The sequence below is a fragment of the Eumetopias jubatus genome, unplaced genomic scaffold (assembly GCF_037043125.1).
Source record: "Eumetopias jubatus isolate StellerSeaLion01/CBP00866 unplaced genomic scaffold, mEumJub1_p1.0 scaffold_1, whole genome shotgun sequence".
NCBI classification, from domain to species: domain Eukaryota; kingdom Metazoa; phylum Chordata; class Mammalia; order Carnivora; family Otariidae; genus Eumetopias; species Eumetopias jubatus.
The window spans coordinates 108,071,150-108,073,693 of record NW_028274807.1 but is presented as its reverse complement, the minus strand read 5'-3'; the positions used below and the strand labels follow the sequence as shown (position 1 = coordinate 108,073,693).

General features: G+C 39.0%; 1 pseudogene; it reads right to left on the bottom strand.

Annotated features, from left to right (window-relative positions):
- Positions 1-1,416: 1,416 nt before the first annotated feature.
- LOC114209137 (uncharacterized protein C3orf26 homolog pseudogene) lies at positions 1,417-2,264 on the bottom strand (annotated as a pseudogene).
- Between the last annotated feature and the right edge of the window lie 280 nt (positions 2,265-2,544).

Genomic DNA, 2,544 nt, shown 5'->3' with positions numbered 1-2,544 from the left:
TCAGTGGAGCTGGAATGGAAATCCAGCTCTGACAAACTATTCTGCACAAATCTGACAGAGGTCAGGGGAGTGAAGATAAAATTAACGCAAATGTTAAAGTCAGTCACTTCAGAAAATCTCAGTGGTATCTCTGGTTAAGAATATTATGGATTATTATTAATTATTCAATTGCATACAAACAAGGAAGAATATTTTATGTCACCAGCTCTATATGGCCCCTAAGCTATATTCTACCAACACAACTCCCACAGGCTTCACTCACCACATGCCACCACATAAATGTATGCACAGACTCATGAGTGCACATGGACATACACACAGTTCTGGATCAAGTATATCTACCTACTGTAAGTCTATCTTACATTACAAAATGACTTTTTGTAAAGCAACCCTTACATAATAAGATTAATTGTTTGAAACTGGATTTTTATAGAGGTATTGGTACTTTTCATTTAATTTCCACAGAAATACCTAGAGAGACAGCCACACACATACAAAGTCATTGGCCTGAAACTAACACACTTTCTTATTACCAAAATTTTTTTCTCTTCAAGTTATTTTTGCTTAAGGCAACAACAGACAAGAATCAAAAAGACAGAGAAATTATAGTGACACAGAAGGAATACAGAAATAGGAGTCAGAGGACTTAGATTTGACTTTTAACCCATGTGACCAGGAGCAGGTCCTCTTGCTGCTTCATGCCTCAGTTTTACCGTTTGTAGCATGGGGAAAATGACAGTATTTAGCTGGGAGTCTTAATGAGTAAAAAAAGTTATAAAAAAGGATATGCTAAAAGTTGCTAAGAGAGTAGATCTTAGTTCTCATCACAACAAAAAAAATAATAAAATAAAGGTTTTAGGTTATAGATTAAGTTTGGGTTAAGAGAATATATTCAATTTTGTTATTTAATCTTTTTTTAGTTTGTTTTTTTTATTTTTATTGTTATGTTAATCACCATACATTACATCATTAGTTTTTGATGTAGTGTTCCATGATTCATTGTTTGTGCATAACACCCAGTGCTCCACGCAGAATGTGCCCTCTTTAATACCCATCACCAGGCTAACCCATCCCCCCCTCCCCTCTAGAACCCTCAGTTTGTTTTTCATCTGTCATGGTTCGTCTCCCCCTCTGACTTACTCCCCTTCATTCTTCCCCTCCTGCTATCTTCTTCTTTTTTTTTTCTTTTTTTTTCATACACAAGCTGGTGATACTTTATTATACAAAGAAGTTGGCAAAGGACAGCTTCATTTTTGTCAAAGAATCTCCACCAAAAATTTCTAATGATTCATCTGGTGATGCAGTTAATGTAATACAACAATAGCTGATATTTACTGAGTCCTTGCAATATTCCAGAGCTATTAAATGAGATGCAAATCCCACCATAAAAACTGGACTTTTCATTAGGACCCAGACTTAGAAAAGACCCAGCTTCAAAGATTCAGACTTGCATAGACTGAGGATTCCCATTTCCAGAAATTCAAAAACCTCCTTTCTTATCTCGGGAATGTCCGTCATCCTTCTCAACTTCTGATCTCTCCAATTCCAGTCAAAAACCAGAAACTTTAAGGGGTTCAAATTAAGGCCACCTTGTTTAATGAGTTCTTTAATTCTCCCTGGTGTTCCTACACTTCCTACACCCAGGTGCACAACACGCTTCCCCAGCAACTTTACCTGCTCCTGGACCTTTATGTGTTTTGCAAATAATTTTATAACTTTGCTGTCTCCTCTGAATGCTGTCACTGACCTAATGAGCTCCAGGGCCCGGATAGCAGAGCTACAGATCATCAGCATCAGGACCGATTTCTTCTCATTATGGTTCTTCCGAAGTTTTACCCACTTAGGGCAGATTTCTTTTAGGTATGATGAAAGACTATGAGTCAAATCATTGGCCTTGAGGAAACAGGAGTCTGGTAGCTTTAGTTCTTCTAATTCAATCACTGAGCGACTGCTGCTGTAATAGTCCTTCATCAACTTCTGTAGGTCTTCAGGGGTCCCTGGTTTTGGCTCTGATTTTGCAAGAACATCAGTAATTTTCTTCTTTTTTCTCCTCCTTGTCTTGGTGGCATCTTCTTTTGTTTCCTTTGGTTGTATCAAGAAACATTCTTTCGGCTGTTCGGTTTTCTTTGACAGGGCAGGAACTGGAGCTGTCTCTTGCTGCATCATTTCTGGGTCTCTCCTCCTTCATCATCTGGTGCTTCTGGGCTGCCGTCTGCTCCTGCAGGCTGGTTCTCCCACCACTCGTCTCCAAGATCGTCTGCCATCTCCAGGCGGGACTAGTTGTGAGCAGACCACCAAAGGAAAGCGGACAGTGGCAGGTATTCTCGCTGCCTCCAAGCCGGGAGGCCAGCGTTGGCAGCGAGCACACGGTGCCTTTCCTCAGACACCATCACCTCTGCCTCTTTTTTTTTTTTTTTAACATATATTGCATTATTTGTTCCAGAAGTACAGATCTGTGATTTAACTCATTTAAAGAAATTGTTGCTGTGGCTTATCATTAAAAATATATGATATGACTATAAATAGAGAATTAGAAATTATTTT